At 43.6% G+C, this 18,910-nt stretch overlaps 23 non-coding genes across 23 annotated transcripts; all 23 read right to left on the bottom strand.

Moving 5' to 3' along the window:
- Window positions 1–380: 380 nt before the first annotated feature.
- Window positions 381–452, bottom strand: TRNAG-CCC (transfer RNA glycine (anticodon CCC)). The gene has a single exon. It is a non-coding gene; the product is annotated as a tRNA-Gly (tRNA).
- A 546-nt stretch (window positions 453–998) lies between these two features.
- TRNAM-CAU (transfer RNA methionine (anticodon CAU)) lies at window positions 999–1,070 on the bottom strand. The gene has a single exon. It is a non-coding gene; the product is annotated as a tRNA-Met (tRNA).
- A 910-nt stretch (window positions 1,071–1,980) lies between these two features.
- TRNAG-UCC (transfer RNA glycine (anticodon UCC)) lies at window positions 1,981–2,052 on the bottom strand. Its single transcript has one exon. It is a non-coding gene; the product is annotated as a tRNA-Gly (tRNA).
- A 1,513-nt stretch (window positions 2,053–3,565) lies between these two features.
- TRNAG-CCC (transfer RNA glycine (anticodon CCC)) lies at window positions 3,566–3,637 on the bottom strand. Its single transcript has one exon. It is a non-coding gene; the product is annotated as a tRNA-Gly (tRNA).
- Window positions 3,638–4,183: 546 nt separating this feature from the next.
- On the bottom strand, window positions 4,184–4,255 carry TRNAM-CAU (transfer RNA methionine (anticodon CAU)). Its single transcript has one exon. It is a non-coding gene; the product is annotated as a tRNA-Met (tRNA).
- A 910-nt stretch (window positions 4,256–5,165) lies between these two features.
- Window positions 5,166–5,237, bottom strand: TRNAG-UCC (transfer RNA glycine (anticodon UCC)). The gene has a single exon. It is a non-coding gene; the product is annotated as a tRNA-Gly (tRNA).
- Window positions 5,238–5,784: 547 nt separating this feature from the next.
- On the bottom strand, window positions 5,785–5,856 carry TRNAM-CAU (transfer RNA methionine (anticodon CAU)). Its single transcript has one exon. It is a non-coding gene; the product is annotated as a tRNA-Met (tRNA).
- A 904-nt stretch (window positions 5,857–6,760) lies between these two features.
- Window positions 6,761–6,832, bottom strand: TRNAG-CCC (transfer RNA glycine (anticodon CCC)). The gene has a single exon. It is a non-coding gene; the product is annotated as a tRNA-Gly (tRNA).
- A 546-nt stretch (window positions 6,833–7,378) lies between these two features.
- Window positions 7,379–7,450, bottom strand: TRNAM-CAU (transfer RNA methionine (anticodon CAU)). The gene has a single exon. It is a non-coding gene; the product is annotated as a tRNA-Met (tRNA).
- A 910-nt stretch (window positions 7,451–8,360) lies between these two features.
- Window positions 8,361–8,432, bottom strand: TRNAG-UCC (transfer RNA glycine (anticodon UCC)). The gene has a single exon. It is a non-coding gene; the product is annotated as a tRNA-Gly (tRNA).
- Window positions 8,433–8,979: 547 nt separating this feature from the next.
- Window positions 8,980–9,051, bottom strand: TRNAM-CAU (transfer RNA methionine (anticodon CAU)). The gene has a single exon. It is a non-coding gene; the product is annotated as a tRNA-Met (tRNA).
- A 904-nt stretch (window positions 9,052–9,955) lies between these two features.
- Window positions 9,956–10,027, bottom strand: TRNAG-CCC (transfer RNA glycine (anticodon CCC)). The gene has a single exon. It is a non-coding gene; the product is annotated as a tRNA-Gly (tRNA).
- Window positions 10,028–10,573: 546 nt separating this feature from the next.
- TRNAM-CAU (transfer RNA methionine (anticodon CAU)) lies at window positions 10,574–10,645 on the bottom strand. The gene has a single exon. It is a non-coding gene; the product is annotated as a tRNA-Met (tRNA).
- A 910-nt stretch (window positions 10,646–11,555) lies between these two features.
- TRNAG-UCC (transfer RNA glycine (anticodon UCC)) lies at window positions 11,556–11,627 on the bottom strand. The gene has a single exon. It is a non-coding gene; the product is annotated as a tRNA-Gly (tRNA).
- A 547-nt stretch (window positions 11,628–12,174) lies between these two features.
- On the bottom strand, window positions 12,175–12,246 carry TRNAM-CAU (transfer RNA methionine (anticodon CAU)). Its single transcript has one exon. It is a non-coding gene; the product is annotated as a tRNA-Met (tRNA).
- A 904-nt stretch (window positions 12,247–13,150) lies between these two features.
- TRNAG-CCC (transfer RNA glycine (anticodon CCC)) lies at window positions 13,151–13,222 on the bottom strand. Its single transcript has one exon. It is a non-coding gene; the product is annotated as a tRNA-Gly (tRNA).
- Window positions 13,223–13,768: 546 nt separating this feature from the next.
- On the bottom strand, window positions 13,769–13,840 carry TRNAM-CAU (transfer RNA methionine (anticodon CAU)). The gene has a single exon. It is a non-coding gene; the product is annotated as a tRNA-Met (tRNA).
- A 910-nt stretch (window positions 13,841–14,750) lies between these two features.
- On the bottom strand, window positions 14,751–14,822 carry TRNAG-UCC (transfer RNA glycine (anticodon UCC)). Its single transcript has one exon. It is a non-coding gene; the product is annotated as a tRNA-Gly (tRNA).
- A 547-nt stretch (window positions 14,823–15,369) lies between these two features.
- TRNAM-CAU (transfer RNA methionine (anticodon CAU)) lies at window positions 15,370–15,441 on the bottom strand. The gene has a single exon. It is a non-coding gene; the product is annotated as a tRNA-Met (tRNA).
- Window positions 15,442–16,345: 904 nt separating this feature from the next.
- On the bottom strand, window positions 16,346–16,417 carry TRNAG-CCC (transfer RNA glycine (anticodon CCC)). Its single transcript has one exon. It is a non-coding gene; the product is annotated as a tRNA-Gly (tRNA).
- Window positions 16,418–16,963: 546 nt separating this feature from the next.
- TRNAM-CAU (transfer RNA methionine (anticodon CAU)) lies at window positions 16,964–17,035 on the bottom strand. Its single transcript has one exon. It is a non-coding gene; the product is annotated as a tRNA-Met (tRNA).
- A 910-nt stretch (window positions 17,036–17,945) lies between these two features.
- TRNAG-UCC (transfer RNA glycine (anticodon UCC)) lies at window positions 17,946–18,017 on the bottom strand. Its single transcript has one exon. It is a non-coding gene; the product is annotated as a tRNA-Gly (tRNA).
- A 547-nt stretch (window positions 18,018–18,564) lies between these two features.
- TRNAM-CAU (transfer RNA methionine (anticodon CAU)) lies at window positions 18,565–18,636 on the bottom strand. Its single transcript has one exon. It is a non-coding gene; the product is annotated as a tRNA-Met (tRNA).
- Between the last annotated feature and the right edge of the window lie 274 nt (window positions 18,637–18,910).

The raw sequence follows: 18,910 nt of genomic DNA, 5'->3' as shown, positions 1-18,910 counted from the left end.
GCACAAGTATGCACAAAATGTTAGGGACTTTTGCCAGATTTATCGGTGGATCTTGCATATTTTTTTCAGAGGCTAGATATTGCCTAGAAATGCTTTTTAACATAGAGATGTTGGAGTTATAATGTCTGGTCGGGCCTCAGCCCTTCCATTGTTTGCCCACTGTAACATATTTATTACCAGCACATGTGAGTTGTGACTCTGCTTTATAAAACTTATCATATATTAGGACAATGAATGTATCAGAAGGTGCGATTGAGATGTTTGCCTATGTATTTGTTTATTTTTTTATATATGGCTGATTAATCTGTTCATGAAATTTCCATTTTGAGACATGTTGCATTAAAATATGTCCTGCTTGCAGAATATATAAGCATTTTCACTGCGTTGGCCGGGAATCGAACCCGGGCCAACTGCTTGGGAAGCAGCTATGCTCACCACTATACCACCAACGCCCTCTGATGTGTGTGCTCTCGGTTCTAAATATTACGTTCCCGAAATCAATGACTATCTTGCAACAGCTTCAATGGTGCATTTGGTTTCGATACCAACATGAGAAGTAGTAGAACGTTTTTTGCAGAGGGTAAGGAACTGGGGATTGAAACCAAGGACAAAGTTGTGCAGAAGAGAAGAAATGAAATGCAACAGTACAAAAAGTAGAAATCAGCATATATAGGCAGCATGGGAAGCAAAGCAGGGAAGAGAAAGAGAGAACATTCCATGAAATGCCCAGGAGATAGATAAGAGCAGAAAAAAAAGGGAAGAATGAAATTCAAAGCATGCCCAGAAAGTTGTGTGAAGCTCCCACCAGTCATTTATGGTTATAGTTGTGTGTCTTTACTTTCAAAGTACAGGGTTGATCCTTTCACGAACACTCTTGTATTACACAGACACAGATAGTTGAGAAGTCTTTTCTCACATAGCTGGCACAAGCTTGCGCTTTTCCTTTCTGGCAGTGTGGAAATGACAGCTTGGTCCTTGGAAGGAAAGTCAAGCAAAATTAGCAGAGGATGGTTTCGATCCATCGACCTCTGGGTTATGGGCCCAGCACGCTTCCGCTGCGCCACTCTGCTCGTTCATGAAGGTGATCTCTTTATGCAGATGAGGAGGCATTCAGCGGAGTGAAGTGGCATTGGTCGGGCTCTCACCTCATTTGCCTAATTATATCGCAAGGCATGCTGGGTGCAGAAAATCTTCATCTTCCCCTCTCACAATCAGTCATAACTGATAGTCCAGACCCTCTTACGCACTAGCCGTTTCAGGCCTTTATCAAGACAGCAGCTCTCCAACACTCTCTGTCTCTCTCTCTCTGTGATCCTAGTGCTAGCATGCTCAGGATTTGGCTTTACCTGGGAGCCAGAGATCTACCCGGTGAGGGCTTGCCCGGTGTAAGGCTTTTGAGCGTTTGGGAGCGTTCGGTACATGAGAGGACGTTGGACTGGAAACTATGCAAATTTGAAGCATCCAACCTTCCTGCTGCAGTCGGGGGCTCTTTCCATGGACATCTGCCTTTTGGATTCCTCTAAACTTGCCCTCTGATGAAACATTTTTTGAGCTGCAGTTACCTCCGACGTCTACAAGGTGGCGCTACATTCAGGTGAGGGCACAAGTATGCACAAAATGTTGGCGACTTTCACCAGATTTATCGATGGATCTTGCATATTGTTTTCAGAGGCTAGATATTGCCTAGGAAATGGTTTTTAACATAGAGATGCTGGAGTTATAATGTGTGGTCGGGCCTCAGCCCTTTCATTGTCTGCCCACTGTAAATATTTTTTACCAGCACATGTGAGTGGTGACTCTGCTTTATGAAACTTATCATATATTAGGACAATGAATATAGCAGAAGGGGCGATTGAGATGCTTGCCTACATATTTGTTTATTTTTTATATAACGGCTGATTAATCTGTTCATTATATTTCCATTTTGTGACATGTTGCATTAAAATATATCCTGCTTGCAGAATATATAAGTATTTGTACTGCGTTGGCCGGGAATCGAACCCGGGTCAACTGCTTGGAAGGCAGCTATGCTCACCACTATACCACCAACGCCCTCTGATCTGTGCGCTCTCGGTTCTTAACATTAGGATCCTGAGTTCAATGACTATCTTGCACCAGCTTCAATGGTGCATTTGGTTTAGATACCAACATGAAAAGCAATAGAAAGTTTTTTGCAGAGGGTAAGGAACTGGGATTGAAACCAAGGACAAAGCTGTGCAGAAGAGAAGAATGGAAAGCTGCATTACAAATAATAGATAAGAATATATAGAGGCAGCATGGGAAGCAAAACAGGGAAGAGAAATACAGAACATTCAATTAAATGCCCAGGAGATAGATAAGAGCAGAACAAAAAGGAAAGAATGAAATTCAAAGCCTGCCCATAAAAGTGTTTGAAGGTCCCACCAGTCATTTATGCTTATTATTGTGTGTCTTTACTTTCAAAGTACAGGGTGGATCATTTGATGATCCCTCTCTTGTATTTCAGCAGACACAGATATTTGACAAGTATTTTCTCACATAGCTGGCACAAGCTTGTGCTTTTCCTTGCTGGCAGCGTGGAAATGACAGCTTGGTCCTTGGAAGGAAAGTCAAGCAAAATTAGCAGAGGATGGTTTCGATCCATCGACCTCTGGGTTATGGGCCCAGCACGCTTCCGCTGAGCCACTCTGCTCTGATGTGAAAGTGTTCTTTTTATGCAGATAGGGAGCATTAAGCAGAGTAGCGTGGGATTGGTACGGCTCTCACCTCATTTGCCTAAGTATATTGCAAGGCATGCTGGGTACAGAAAAACTTCATCTTCCCCTCTCACAATCAGTCATAACTGAAAGTCAGACACTCTTAGGCACTAGCCGTTTCAGACCTTTATCAAGACAGCATGTCATGAACCCTCTCTCTCTCTCTCTGTGATCCTAGCACTAGCATGCTCAGGATTTGGCTTTACCTGGGAGCCAGAGATCTACCCGGTGAGGGCTTGCCCGGTGTGAGGCTTTTGAGCGTTTGGGAGCGTTGTGGACGTTGGACAGGAAACTCTGCGAATTTGAAGCATCCAACATTCCTGCTGCAGTGAGCGGCTCTTTCCATGGACATCTGCCTCTAGGATTCCTCTCAACTTGCCTTCTGATAAAACATTTTGTGAGCAGCAATTACCTTCGACAGCTACAAGGTGGCGCTACATTCTGGTAAGTGCACAAGTATGCACAAAATGTTAGGGACTTTTGCCAGATTTATCGGTGGATCTTGCATATTTTTTTCAGAGGCTAGATATTGCCTAGAAATGCTTTTTAACATAGAGATGTTGGAGTTATAATGTCTGGTCGGGCCTCAGCCCTTCCATTGTTTGCCCACTGTAACATATTTATTACCAGCACATGTGAGTTGTGACTCTGCTTTATAAAACTTATCATATATTAGGACAATGAATGTATCAGAAGGTGCGATTGAGATGTTTGCCTATGTATTTGTTTATTTTTTTATATATGGCTGATTAATCTGTTCATGAAATTTCCATTTTGAGACATGTTGCATTAAAATATGTCCTGCTTGCAGAATATATAAGCATTTTCACTGCGTTGGCCGGGAATCGAACCCGGGTCAACTGCTTGGGAAGCAGCTATGCTCACCACTATACCACCAACGCCCTCTGATGTGTGTGCTCTCGGTTCTAAATATTACGTTCCCGAAATCAATGACTATCTTGCAACAGCTTCAATGGTGCATTTGGTTTCGATACCAACATGAGAAGTAGTAGAACGTTTTTTGCAGAGGGTAAGGAACTGGGGATTGAAACCAAGGACAAAGTTGTGCAGAAGAGAAGAAATGAAATGCAACAGTACAAAAAGTAGAAATCAGCATATATAGGCAGCATGGGAAGCAAAGCAGGGAAGAGAAAGAGAGAACATTCCATGAAATGCCCAGGAGATAGATAAGAGCAGAAAAAAAAGGGAAGAATGAAATTCAAAGCATGCCCAGAAAGTTGTGTGAAGCTCCCACCAGTCATTTATGGTTATAGTTGTGTGTCTTTACTTTCAAAGTACAGGGTTGATCCTTTCACGAACACTCTTGTATTACACAGACACAGATAGTTGAGAAGTCTTTTCTCACATAGCTGGCACAAGCTTGCGCTTTTCCTTTCTGGCAGTGTGGAAATGACAGCTTGGTCCTTGGAAGGAAAGTCAAGCAAAATTAGCAGAGGATGGTTTCGATCCATCGACCTCTGGGTTATGGGCCCAGCACGCTTCCGCTGCGCCACTCTGCTCGTTCATGAAGGTGATCTCTTTATGCAGATGAGGAGGCATTCAGCGGAGTGAAGTGGCATTGGTCGGGCTCTCACCTCATTTGCCTAATTATATCGCAAGGCATGCTGGGTGCAGAAAATCTTCATCTTCCCCTCTCACAATCAGTCATAACTGATAGTCCAGACCCTCTTACGCACTAGCCGTTTCAGGCCTTTATCAAGACAGCAGCTCTCCAACACTCTCTGTCTCTCTCTCTCTGTGATCCTAGTGCTAGCATGCTCAGGATTTGGCTTTACCTGGGAGCCAGAGATCTACCCGGTGAGGGCTTGCCCGGTGTAAGGCTTTTGAGCGTTTGGGAGCGTTCGGTACATGAGAGGACGTTGGACTGGAAACTATGCAAATTTGAAGCATCCAACCTTCCTGCTGCAGTCGGGGGCTCTTTCCATGGACATCTGCCTTTTGGATTCCTCTAAACTTGCCCTCTGATGAAACATTTTTTGAGCTGCAGTTACCTCCGACGTCTACAAGGTGGCGCTACATTCAGGTGAGGGCACAAGTATGCACAAAATGTTGGCGACTTTCACCAGATTTATCGATGGATCTTGCATATTGTTTTCAGAGGCTAGATATTGCCTAGGAAATGGTTTTTAACATAGAGATGCTGGAGTTATAATGTGTGGTCGGGCCTCAGCCCTTTCATTGTCTGCCCACTGTAAATATTTTTTACCAGCACATGTGAGTGGTGACTCTGCTTTATGAAACTTATCATATATTAGGACAATGAATATAGCAGAAGGGGCGATTGAGATGCTTGCCTACATATTTGTTTATTTTTTATATAACGGCTGATTAATCTGTTCATTATATTTCCATTTTGTGACATGTTGCATTAAAATATATCCTGCTTGCAGAATATATAAGTATTTGTACTGCGTTGGCCGGGAATCGAACCCGGGTCAACTGCTTGGAAGGCAGCTATGCTCACCACTATACCACCAACGCCCTCTGATCTGTGCGCTCTCGGTTCTTAACATTAGGATCCTGAGTTCAATGACTATCTTGCACCAGCTTCAATGGTGCATTTGGTTTAGATACCAACATGAAAAGCAATAGAAAGTTTTTTGCAGAGGGTAAGGAACTGGGATTGAAACCAAGGACAAAGCTGTGCAGAAGAGAAGAATGGAAAGCTGCATTACAAATAATAGATAAGAATATATAGAGGCAGCATGGGAAGCAAAACAGGGAAGAGAAATACAGAACATTCAATTAAATGCCCAGGAGATAGATAAGAGCAGAACAAAAAGGAAAGAATGAAATTCAAAGCCTGCCCATAAAAGTGTTTGAAGGTCCCACCAGTCATTTATGCTTATTATTGTGTGTCTTTACTTTCAAAGTACAGGGTGGATCATTTGATGATCCCTCTCTTGTATTTCAGCAGACACAGATATTTGACAAGTATTTTCTCACATAGCTGGCACAAGCTTGTGCTTTTCCTTGCTGGCAGCGTGGAAATGACAGCTTGGTCCTTGGAAGGAAAGTCAAGCAAAATTAGCAGAGGATGGTTTCGATCCATCGACCTCTGGGTTATGGGCCCAGCACGCTTCCGCTGCGCCACTCTGCTCTGTTGTGAAAGTGTTCTTTTTATGCAGATAGGGAGCATTAAGCAGAGTAGCGTGGGATTGGTACGGCTCTCACCTCATTTGCCTAAGTATATTGCAAGGCATGCTGGGTACAGAAAAACTTCATCTTCCCCTCTCACAATCAGTCATAACTGAAAGTCAGACACTCTTAGGCACTAGCCGTTTCAGACCTTTATCAAGACAGCATGTCATGAACCCTCTCTCTCTCTCTCTGTGATCCTAGCACTAGCATGCTCAGGATTTGGCTTTACCTGGGAGCCAGAGATCTACCCGGTGAGGGCTTGCCCGGTGTGAGGCTTTTGAGCGTTTGGGAGCGTTCGGGACGTGAGTGGACGTTGGACAGGAAACTCTGCGAATTTGAAGCATCCAACATTCCTGCTGCAGTGAGCGGCTCTTTCCATGGACATCTGCCTCTAGGATTCCTCTCAACTTGCCTTCTGATAAAACATTTTGTGAGCAGCAATTACCTTCGACAGCTACAAGGTGGCGCTACATTCTGGTAAGTGCACAAGTATGCACAAAATGTTAGGGACTTTTGCCAGATTTATCGGTGGATCTTGCATATTTTTTTCAGAGGCTAGATATTGCCTAGAAATGCTTTTTAACATAGAGATGTTGGAGTTATAATGTCTGGTCGGGCCTCAGCCCTTCCATTGTTTGCCCACTGTAACATATTTATTACCAGCACATGTGAGTTGTGACTCTGCTTTATAAAACTTATCATATATTAGGACAATGAATGTATCAGAAGGTGCGATTGAGATGTTTGCCTATGTATTTGTTTATTTTTTTATATATGGCTGATTAATCTGTTCATGAAATTTCCATTTTGAGACATGTTGCATTAAAATATGTCCTGCTTGCAGAATATATAAGCATTTTCACTGCGTTGGCCGGGAATCGAACCCGGGTCAACTGCTTGGGAAGCAGCTATGCTCACCACTATACCACCAACGCCCTCTGATGTGTGTGCTCTCGGTTCTAAATATTACGTTCCCGAAATCAATGACTATCTTGCAACAGCTTCAATGGTGCATTTGGTTTCGATACCAACATGAGAAGTAGTAGAACGTTTTTTGCAGAGGGTAAGGAACTGGGGATTGAAACCAAGGACAAAGTTGTGCAGAAGAGAAGAAATGAAATGCAACAGTACAAAAAGTAGAAATCAGCATATATAGGCAGCATGGGAAGCAAAGCAGGGAAGAGAAAGAGAGAACATTCCATGAAATGCCCAGGAGATAGATAAGAGCAGAAAAAAAAGGGAAGAATGAAATTCAAAGCATGCCCAGAAAGTTGTGTGAAGCTCCCACCAGTCATTTATGGTTATAGTTGTGTGTCTTTACTTTCAAAGTACAGGGTTGATCCTTTCACGAACACTCTTGTATTACACAGACACAGATAGTTGAGAAGTCTTTTCTCACATAGCTGGCACAAGCTTGCGCTTTTCCTTTCTGGCAGTGTGGAAATGACAGCTTGGTCCTTGGAAGGAAAGTCAAGCAAAATTAGCAGAGGATGGTTTCGATCCATCGACCTCTGGGTTATGGGCCCAGCACGCTTCCGCTGCGCCACTCTGCTCGTTCATGAAGGTGATCTCTTTATGCAGATGAGGAGGCATTCAGCGGAGTGAAGTGGCATTGGTCGGGCTCTCACCTCATTTGCCTAATTATATCGCAAGGCATGCTGGGTGCAGAAAATCTTCATCTTCCCCTCTCACAATCAGTCATAACTGATAGTCCAGACCCTCTTACGCACTAGCCGTTTCAGGCCTTTATCAAGACAGCAGCTCTCCAACACTCTCTGTCTCTCTCTCTCTGTGATCCTAGTGCTAGCATGCTCAGGATTTGGCTTTACCTGGGAGCCAGAGATCTACCCGGTGAGGGCTTGCCCGGTGTAAGGCTTTTGAGCGTTTGGGAGCGTTCGGTACATGAGAGGACGTTGGACTGGAAACTATGCAAATTTGAAGCATCCAACCTTCCTGCTGCAGTCGGGGGCTCTTTCCATGGACATCTGCCTTTTGGATTCCTCTAAACTTGCCCTCTGATGAAACATTTTTTGAGCTGCAGTTACCTCCGACGTCTACAAGGTGGCGCTACATTCAGGTGAGGGCACAAGTATGCACAAAATGTTGGCGACTTTCACCAGATTTATCGATGGATCTTGCATATTGTTTTCAGAGGCTAGATATTGCCTAGGAAATGGTTTTTAACATAGAGATGCTGGAGTTATAATGTGTGGTCGGGCCTCAGCCCTTTCATTGTCTGCCCACTGTAAATATTTTTTACCAGCACATGTGAGTGGTGACTCTGCTTTATGAAACTTATCATATATTAGGACAATGAATATAGCAGAAGGGGCGATTGAGATGCTTGCCTACATATTTGTTTATTTTTTATATAACGGCTGATTAATCTGTTCATTATATTTCCATTTTGTGACATGTTGCATTAAAATATATCCTGCTTGCAGAATATATAAGTATTTGTACTGCGTTGGCCGGGAATCGAACCCGGGTCAACTGCTTGGAAGGCAGCTATGCTCACCACTATACCACCAACGCCCTCTGATCTGTGCGCTCTCGGTTCTTAACATTAGGATCCTGAGTTCAATGACTATCTTGCACCAGCTTCAATGGTGCATTTGGTTTAGATACCAACATGAAAAGCAATAGAAAGTTTTTTGCAGAGGGTAAGGAACTGGGATTGAAACCAAGGACAAAGCTGTGCAGAAGAGAAGAATGGAAAGCTGCATTACAAATAATAGATAAGAATATATAGAGGCAGCATGGGAAGCAAAACAGGGAAGAGAAATACAGAACATTCAATTAAATGCCCAGGAGATAGATAAGAGCAGAACAAAAAGGAAAGAATGAAATTCAAAGCCTGCCCATAAAAGTGTTTGAAGGTCCCACCAGTCATTTATGCTTATTATTGTGTGTCTTTACTTTCAAAGTACAGGGTGGATCATTTGATGATCCCTCTCTTGTATTTCAGCAGACACAGATATTTGACAAGTATTTTCTCACATAGCTGGCACAAGCTTGTGCTTTTCCTTGCTGGCAGCGTGGAAATGACAGCTTGGTCCTTGGAAGGAAAGTCAAGCAAAATTAGCAGAGGATGGTTTCGATCCATCGACCTCTGGGTTATGGGCCCAGCACGCTTCCGCTGCGCCACTCTGCTCTGTTGTGAAAGTGTTCTTTTTATGCAGATAGGGAGCATTAAGCAGAGTAGCGTGGGATTGGTACGGCTCTCACCTCATTTGCCTAAGTATATTGCAAGGCATGCTGGGTACAGAAAAACTTCATCTTCCCCTCTCACAATCAGTCATAACTGAAAGTCAGACACTCTTAGGCACTAGCCGTTTCAGACCTTTATCAAGACAGCATGTCATGAACCCTCTCTCTCTCTCTCTGTGATCCTAGCACTAGCATGCTCAGGATTTGGCTTTACCTGGGAGCCAGAGATCTACCCGGTGAGGGCTTGCCCGGTGTGAGGCTTTTGAGCGTTTGGGAGCGTTCGGGACGTGAGTGGACGTTGGACAGGAAACTCTGCGAATTTGAAGCATCCAACATTCCTGCTGCAGTGAGCGGCTCTTTCCATGGACATCTGCCTCTAGGATTCCTCTCAACTTGCCTTCTGATAAAACATTTTGTGAGCAGCAATTACCTTCGACAGCTACAAGGTGGCGCTACATTCTGGTAAGTGCACAAGTATGCACAAAATGTTAGGGACTTTTGCCAGATTTATCGGTGGATCTTGCATATTTTTTTCAGAGGCTAGATATTGCCTAGAAATGCTTTTTAACATAGAGATGTTGGAGTTATAATGTCTGGTCGGGCCTCAGCCCTTCCATTGTTTGCCCACTGTAACATATTTATTACCAGCACATGTGAGTTGTGACTCTGCTTTATAAAACTTATCATATATTAGGACAATGAATGTATCAGAAGGTGCGATTGAGATGTTTGCCTATGTATTTGTTTATTTTTTTATATATGGCTGATTAATCTGTTCATGAAATTTCCATTTTGAGACATGTTGCATTAAAATATGTCCTGCTTGCAGAATATATAAGCATTTTCACTGCGTTGGCCGGGAATCGAACCCGGGCCAACTGCTTGGGAAGCAGCTATGCTCACCACTATACCACCAACGCCCTCTGATGTGTGTGCTCTCGGTTCTAAATATTACGTTCCCGAAATCAATGACTATCTTGCAACAGCTTCAATGGTGCATTTGGTTTCGATACCAACATGAGAAGTAGTAGAACGTTTTTTGCAGAGGGTAAGGAACTGGGGATTGAAACCAAGGACAAAGTTGTGCAGAAGAGAAGAAATGAAATGCAACAGTACAAAAAGTAGAAATCAGCATATATAGGCAGCATGGGAAGCAAAGCAGGGAAGAGAAAGAGAGAACATTCCATGAAATGCCCAGGAGATAGATAAGAGCAGAAAAAAAAGGGAAGAATGAAATTCAAAGCATGCCCAGAAAGTTGTGTGAAGCTCCCACCAGTCATTTATGGTTATAGTTGTGTGTCTTTACTTTCAAAGTACAGGGTTGATCCTTTCACGAACACTCTTGTATTACACAGACACAGATAGTTGAGAAGTCTTTTCTCACATAGCTGGCACAAGCTTGCGCTTTTCCTTTCTGGCAGTGTGGAAATGACAGCTTGGTCCTTGGAAGGAAAGTCAAGCAAAATTAGCAGAGGATGGTTTCGATCCATCGACCTCTGGGTTATGGGCCCAGCACGCTTCCGCTGCGCCACTCTGCTCGTTCATGAAGGTGATCTCTTTATGCAGATGAGGAGGCATTCAGCGGAGTGAAGTGGCATTGGTCGGGCTCTCACCTCATTTGCCTAATTATATCGCAAGGCATGCTGGGTGCAGAAAATCTTCATCTTCCCCTCTCACAATCAGTCATAACTGATAGTCCAGACCCTCTTACGCACTAGCCGTTTCAGGCCTTTATCAAGACAGCAGCTCTCCAACACTCTCTGTCTCTCTCTCTCTGTGATCCTAGTGCTAGCATGCTCAGGATTTGGCTTTACCTGGGAGCCAGAGATCTACCCGGTGAGGGCTTGCCCGGTGTAAGGCTTTTGAGCGTTTGGGAGCGTTCGGTACATGAGAGGACGTTGGACTGGAAACTATGCAAATTTGAAGCATCCAACCTTCCTGCTGCAGTCGGGGGCTCTTTCCATGGACATCTGCCTTTTGGATTCCTCTAAACTTGCCCTCTGATGAAACATTTTTTGAGCTGCAGTTACCTCCGACGTCTACAAGGTGGCGCTACATTCAGGTGAGGGCACAAGTATGCACAAAATGTTGGCGACTTTCACCAGATTTATCGATGGATCTTGCATATTGTTTTCAGAGGCTAGATATTGCCTAGGAAATGGTTTTTAACATAGAGATGCTGGAGTTATAATGTGTGGTCGGGCCTCAGCCCTTTCATTGTCTGCCCACTGTAAATATTTTTTACCAGCACATGTGAGTGGTGACTCTGCTTTATGAAACTTATCATATATTAGGACAATGAATATAGCAGAAGGGGCGATTGAGATGCTTGCCTACATATTTGTTTATTTTTTATATAACGGCTGATTAATCTGTTCATTATATTTCCATTTTGTGACATGTTGCATTAAAATATATCCTGCTTGCAGAATATATAAGTATTTGTACTGCGTTGGCCGGGAATCGAACCCGGGTCAACTGCTTGGAAGGCAGCTATGCTCACCACTATACCACCAACGCCCTCTGATCTGTGCGCTCTCGGTTCTTAACATTAGGATCCTGAGTTCAATGACTATCTTGCACCAGCTTCAATGGTGCATTTGGTTTAGATACCAACATGAAAAGCAATAGAAAGTTTTTTGCAGAGGGTAAGGAACTGGGATTGAAACCAAGGACAAAGCTGTGCAGAAGAGAAGAATGGAAAGCTGCATTACAAATAATAGATAAGAATATATAGAGGCAGCATGGGAAGCAAAACAGGGAAGAGAAATACAGAACATTCAATTAAATGCCCAGGAGATAGATAAGAGCAGAACAAAAAGGAAAGAATGAAATTCAAAGCCTGCCCATAAAAGTGTTTGAAGGTCCCACCAGTCATTTATGCTTATTATTGTGTGTCTTTACTTTCAAAGTACAGGGTGGATCATTTGATGATCCCTCTCTTGTATTTCAGCAGACACAGATATTTGACAAGTATTTTCTCACATAGCTGGCACAAGCTTGTGCTTTTCCTTGCTGGCAGCGTGGAAATGACAGCTTGGTCCTTGGAAGGAAAGTCAAGCAAAATTAGCAGAGGATGGTTTCGATCCATCGACCTCTGGGTTATGGGCCCAGCACGCTTCCGCTGCGCCACTCTGCTCTGTTGTGAAAGTGTTCTTTTTATGCAGATAGGGAGCATTAAGCAGAGTAGCGTGGGATTGGTACGGCTCTCACCTCATTTGCCTAAGTATATTGCAAGGCATGCTGGGTACAGAAAAACTTCATCTTCCCCTCTCACAATCAGTCATAACTGAAAGTCAGACACTCTTAGGCACTAGCCGTTTCAGACCTTTATCAAGACAGCATGTCATGAACCCTCTCTCTCTCTCTCTGTGATCCTAGCACTAGCATGCTCAGGATTTGGCTTTACCTGGGAGCCAGAGATCTACCCGGTGAGGGCTTGCCCGGTGTGAGGCTTTTGAGCGTTTGGGAGCGTTCGGGACGTGAGTGGACGTTGGACAGGAAACTCTGCGAATTTGAAGCATCCAACATTCCTGCTGCAGTGAGCGGCTCTTTCCATGGACATCTGCCTCTAGGATTCCTCTCAACTTGCCTTCTGATAAAACATTTTGTGAGCAGCAATTACCTTCGACAGCTACAAGGTGGCGCTACATTCTGGTAAGTGCACAAGTATGCACAAAATGTTAGGGACTTTTGCCAGATTTATCGGTGGATCTTGCATATTTTTTTCAGAGGCTAGATATTGCCTAGAAATGCTTTTTAACATAGAGATGTTGGAGTTATAATGTCTGGTCGGGCCTCAGCCCTTCCATTGTTTGCCCACTGTAACATATTTATTACCAGCACATGTGAGTTGTGACTCTGCTTTATAAAACTTATCATATATTAGGACAATGAATGTATCAGAAGGTGCGATTGAGATGTTTGCCTATGTATTTGTTTATTTTTTTATATATGGCTGATTAATCTGTTCATGAAATTTCCATTTTGAGACCTGTTGCATTAAAATATGTCCTGCTTGCAGAATATATAAGCATTTTCACTGCGTTGGCCGGGAATCGAACCCGGGTCAACTGCTTGGGAAGCAGCTATGCTCACCACTATACCACCAACGCCCTCTGATGTGTGTGCTCTCGGTTCTAAATATTACGTTCCCGAAATCAATGACTATCTTGCAACAGCTTCAATGGTGCATTTGGTTTCGATACCAACATGAGAAGTAGTAGAACGTTTTTTGCAGAGGGTAAGGAACTGGGGATTGAAACCAAGGACAAAGTTGTGCAGAAGAGAAGAAATGAAATGCAACAGTACAAAAAGTAGAAATCAGCATATATAGGCAGCATGGGAAGCAAAGCAGGGAAGAGAAAGAGAGAACATTCCATGAAATGCCCAGGAGATAGATAAGAGCAGAAAAAAAAGGGAAGAATGAAATTCAAAGCATGCCCAGAAAGTTGTGTGAAGCTCCCACCAGTCATTTATGGTTATAGTTGTGTGTCTTTACTTTCAAAGTACAGGGTTGATCCTTTCACGAACACTCTTGTATTACACAGACACAGATAGTTGAGAAGTCTTTTCTCACATAGCTGGCACAAGCTTGCGCTTTTCCTTTCTGGCAGTGTGGAAATGACAGCTTGGTCCTTGGAAGGAAAGTCAAGCAAAATTAGCAGAGGATGGTTTCGATCCATCGACCTCTGGGTTATGGGCCCAGCACGCTTCCGCTGCGCCACTCTGCTCGTTCATGAAGGTGATCTCTTTATGCAGATGAGGAGGCATTCAGCGGAGTGAAGTGGCATTGGTCGGGCTCTCACCTCATTTGCCTAATTATATCGCAAGGCATGCTGGGTGCAGAAAATCTTCATCTTCCCCTCTCACAATCAGTCATAACTGATAGTCCAGACCCTCTTACGCACTAGCCGTTTCAGGCCTTTATCAAGACAGCAGCTCTCCAACACTCTCTGTCTCTCTCTCTCTGTGATCCTAGTGCTAGCATGCTCAGGATTTGGCTTTACCTGGGAGCCAGAGATCTACCCGGTGAGGGCTTGCCCGGTGTAAGGCTTTTGAGCGTTTGGGAGCGTTCGGTACATGAGAGGACGTTGGACTGGAAACTATGCAAATTTGAAGCATCCAACCTTCCTGCTGCAGTCGGGGGCTCTTTCCATGGACATCTGCCTTTTGGATTCCTCTAAACTTGCCCTCTGATGAAACATTTTTTGAGCTGCAGTTACCTCCGACGTCTACAAGGTGGCGCTACATTCAGGTGAGGGCACAAGTATGCACAAAATGTTGGCGACTTTCACCAGATTTATCGATGGATCTTGCATATTGTTTTCAGAGGCTAGATATTGCCTAGGAAATGGTTTTTAACATAGAGATGCTGGAGTTATAATGTGTGGTCGGGCCTCAGCCCTTTCATTGTCTGCCCACTGTAAATATTTTTTACCAGCACATGTGAGTGGTGACTCTGCTTTATGAAACTTATCATATATTAGGACAATGAATATAGCAGAAGGGGCGATTGAGATGCTTGCCTACATATTTGTTTATTTTTTATATAACGGCTGATTAATCTGTTCATTATATTTCCATTTTGTGACATGTTGCATTAAAATATATCCTGCTTGCAGAATATATAAGTATTTGTACTGCGTTGGCCGGGAATCGAACCCGGGTCAACTGCTTGGAAGGCAGCTATGCTCACCACTATACCACCAACGCCCTCTGATCTGTGCGCTCTCGGTTCTTAACATTAGGATCCTGAGTTCAATGACTATCTTGCACCAGCTTCAATGGTGCATTTGGTTTAGATACCAACATGAAAAGCAATAGAAAGTTTTTTGCAGAGGGTAAGGAACTGGGATTGAAACCAAGGACAAAGCTGTGCAGAAGAGAAGAATGGAAAGCTGCATTACAAATAATAGATAAGAATATATAGAGGCAGCATGGGAAGCAAAACAGGGAAGAGAAATACAGAACATTCAATTAAATGCCCAGGAGATAGATAAGAGCAGAACAAAAAGGAAAGAATGAAATTCAAAGCCTGCCCATAAAAGTGTTTGAAGGTCCCACCAGTCATTTATGCTTATTATTGTGTGTCTTTACTTTCAAAGTACAGGGTGGATCATTTGATGATCCCTCTCTTGTATTTCAGCAGACACAGATATTTGACAAGTATTTTCTCACATAGCTGGCACAAGCTTGTGCTTTTCCTTGCTGGCAGCGTGGAAATGACAGCTTGGTCCTTGGAAGGAAAGTCAAGCAAAATTAGCAGAGGATGGTTTCGATCCATCGACCTCTGGGTTATGGGCCCAGCACGCTTCCGCTGCGCCACTCTGCTCTGTTGTGAAAGTGTTCTTTTTATGCAGATAGGGAGCATTAAGCAGAGTAGCGTGGGATTGGTACGGCTCTCACCTCATTTGCCTAAGTATATTGCAAGGCATGCTGGGTACAGAAAAACTTCATCTTCCCCTCTCACAATCAGTCATAACTGAAAGTCAGACACTCTTAGGCACTAGCCGTTTCAGACCTTTATCAAGACAGCATGTCATGAACCCTCTCTCTCTCTCTCTGTGATCCTAGCACTAGCATGCTCAGGATTTGGCTTTACCTGGGAGCCAGAGATCTACCCGGTGAGGGCTTGCCCGGTGTGAGGCTTTTGAGCGTTTGGGAGCGTTCGGGACGTGAGTGGACGTTGGACAGGAAACTCTGCGAATTTGAAGCATCCAACATTCCTGCTGCAGTGAGCGGCTCTTTCCATGGACATCTGCCTCTAGGATTCCTCTCAACTTGCCTTCTGATAAAACATTTTGTGAGCAGCAATTACCTTCGACAGCTACAAGGTGGCGCTACATTCTGGTAAGTGCACAAGTATGCACAAAATGTTAGGGACTTTTGCCAGATTTATCGGTGGATCTTGCATATTTTTTTCAGAGGCTAGATATTGCCTAGAAATGCTTTTTAACATAGAGATGTTGGAGTTATAATGTCTGGTCGGGCCTCAGCCCTTCCATTGTTTGCCCACTGTAACATATTTATTACCAGCACATGTGAGTTGTGACTCTGCTTTATAAAACTTATCATATATTAGGACAATGAATGTATCAGAAGGTGCGATTGAGATGTTTGCCTATGTATTTGTTTATTTTTTTATATATGGCTGATTAATCTGTTCATGAAATTTCCATTTTGAGACATGTTGCATTAAAATATGTCCTGCTTGCAGAATATATAAGCATTTTCACTGCGTTGGCCGGGAATCGAACCCGGGTCAACTGCTTGGGAAGCAGCTATGCTCACCACTATACCACCAACGCCCTCTGATGTGTGTGCTCTCGGTTCTAAATATTACGTTCCCGAAATCAATGACTATCTTGCAACAGCTTCAATGGTGCATTTGGTTTCGATACCAACATGAGAAGTAGTAGAACGTTTTTTGCAGAGGGTAAGGAACTGGGGATTGAAACCAAGGACAAAGTTGTGCAGAAGAGAAGAAATGAAATGCAACAGTACAAAAAGTAGAAATCAGCATATATAGGCAGCATGGGAAGCAAAGCAGGGAAGAGAAAGAGAGAACATTCCATGAAATGCCCAGGAGATAGATAAGAGCAGAAAAAAAAGGGAAGAATGAAATTCAAAGCATGCCCAGAAAGTTGTGTGAAGCTCCCACCAGTCATTTATGGTTATAGTTGTGTGTCTTTACTTTCAAAGTACAGGGTTGATCCTTTCACGAACACTCTTGTATTACACAGACACAGATAGTTGAGAAGTCTTTTCTCACATAGCTGGCACAAGCTTGCGCTTTTCCTTTCTGGCAGTGTGGAAATGACAGCTTGGTCCTTGGAAGGAAAGTCAAGCAAAATTAGCAGAGGATGGTTTCGATCCATCGACCTCTGGGTTATGGGCCCAGCACGCTTCCGCTGCGCCACTCTGCTCGTTCATGAAGGTGATCTCTTTATGCAGATGAGGAGGCATTCAGCGGAGTGAAGTGGCATTGGTCGGGCTCTCACCTCATTTGCCTAATTATATCGCAAGGCATGCTGGGTGCAGAAAATCTTCATCTTCCCCTCTCACAATCAGTCATAACTGATAGTCCAGACCCTCTTACGCACTAGCCGTTTCAGGCCTTTATCAAGACAGCAGCTCTCCAACACTCTCTGTCTCTCTCTCTCTGTGATCCTAGTGCTAGCATGCTCAGGATTTGGCTTTACCTGGGAGCCAGAGATCTACCCGGTGAGGGCTTGCCCGGTGTAAGGCTTTTGAGCGTTTGGGAGCGTTCGGTACATGAGAGGACGTTGGACTGGAAACTATGCAAATTTGAAGCATCCAACCTTCCTGCTGCAGTCGGGGGCTCTTTCCATGGACATCTGCCTTTTGGATTCCTCTAAACTTGCCCTCTGATGAAACATTTTTTGAGCTGCAGTTACCTCCGACGTCTACAAGGTGGCGCTACATTCAGGTGAGGGCACAAGTATGCACAAAATGTTGGCGACTTTCACCAGATTTATCGATGGATCTTGCATATTGTTTTCAGAGGCTAGATATTGCCTAGGAAATGGTTTTTAACATAGAGATGCTGGAGTTATAATGTGTGGTCGGGCCTCAGCCCTTTCATTGTCTGCCCACTGTAAATATTTTTTACCAGCACATGTGAGTGGTGACTCTGCTTTATGAAACTTATCATATATTAGGACAATGAATATAGCAGAAGGGGCGATTGAGATGCTTGCCTACATATTTGTTTATTTTTTATATAACGGCTGATTAATCTGTTCATTATATTTCCATTTTGTGACATGTTGCATTAAAATATATCCTGCTTGCAGAATATATAAGTATTTGTACTGCGTTGGCCGGGAATCGAACCCGGGTCAACTGCTTGGAAGGCAGCTATGCTCACCACTATACCACCAACGCCCTCTGATCTGTGCGCTCTCGGTTCTTAACATTAGGATCCTGAGTTCAATGACTATCTTGCACCAGCTTCAATGGTGCATTTGGTTTAGATACCAACATGAAAAGCAATAGAAAGTTTTTTGCAGAGGGTAAGGAACTGGGATTGAAACCAAGGACAAAGCTGTGCAGAAGAGAAGAATGGAAAGCTGCATTACAAATAATAGATAAGAATATATAGAGGCAGCATGGGAAGCAAAACAGGGAAGAGAAATACAGAACATTCAATTAAATGCCCAGGAGATAGATAAGAGCAGAACAAAAAGGAAAGAATGAAATTCAAAGCCTGCCCATAAAAGTGTTTGAAGGTCCCACCAGTCATTTATGCTTATTATTGTGTGTCTTTACTTTCAAAGTACAGGGTGGATCATTTGATGATCCCTCTCTTGTATTTCAGCAGACACAGATATTTGACAAGTATTTTCTCACATAGCTGGCACAAGCTTGTGCTTTTCCTTGCTGGCAGCGTGGAAATGACAGCTTGGTCCTTGGAAGGAAAGTCAAGCAAAATTAGCAGAGGATGGTTTCGATCCATCGACCTCTGGGTTATGGGCCCAGCACGCTTCCGCTGCGCCACTCTGCTCTGTTGTGAAAGTGTTCTTTTTATGCAGATAGGGAGCATTAAGCAGAGTAGCGTGGGATTGGTACGGCTCTCACCTCATTTGCCTAAGTATATTGCAAGGCATGCTGGGTACAGAAAAACTTCATCTTCCCCTCTCACAATCAGTCATAACTGAAAGTCAGACACTCTTAGGCACTAGCCGTTTCAGACCTTTATCAAGACAGCATGTCATGAACCCTCTCTCTCTCTCTCTGTGATCCTAGCACTAGCATGCTCAGGATTTGGCTTTACCTGG

The sequence above is a fragment of the Lissotriton vulgaris genome, chromosome 2_1, assembly GCF_964263255.1.
Source record: "Lissotriton vulgaris chromosome 2_1, aLisVul1.2, whole genome shotgun sequence".
In the NCBI taxonomy this organism is placed as follows: domain Eukaryota; kingdom Metazoa; phylum Chordata; class Amphibia; order Caudata; family Salamandridae; genus Lissotriton; species Lissotriton vulgaris.
This window is presented reverse-complemented; position numbering and strand designations above follow the sequence as displayed.